The sequence below is a fragment of the Capricornis sumatraensis genome, chromosome 10 (assembly GCF_032405125.1).
Source record: "Capricornis sumatraensis isolate serow.1 chromosome 10, serow.2, whole genome shotgun sequence".
NCBI classification, from domain to species: Eukaryota; Metazoa; Chordata; class Mammalia; order Artiodactyla; family Bovidae; genus Capricornis; species Capricornis sumatraensis.
Window position 1 is genome coordinate 103,457,220 of NC_091078.1, and position 313 is coordinate 103,457,532.

Sequence of the window (313 nt, forward strand, 5' to 3'; positions counted from 1 at the left end):
ATACCCGCCCAGCCAGGTGCTTCTGGCTTGGGCGCTGGCCCCTGCGTGCTCACGGCATCCCGTACACGTACGCCACCATCAGCACGGCCCTCCCTGCCTTGCAGTCACTGCGCCTCAACAAGTGCCTTCCCAGAAGGGTCCAGGGAGGGACGCAAACCCAAAGCTGCAGTTCCCAGGACTCAACTTCGTGCTGCAAACACAGCAGACGCAAGACAAGTGGGCAAGGGGATGGAAGACGTGCTTATTTCAAAGAATTCACAAGACAGGAGACCACGTTAAAAACCAAGAAAGGAAACGACACATTTAATTTAAA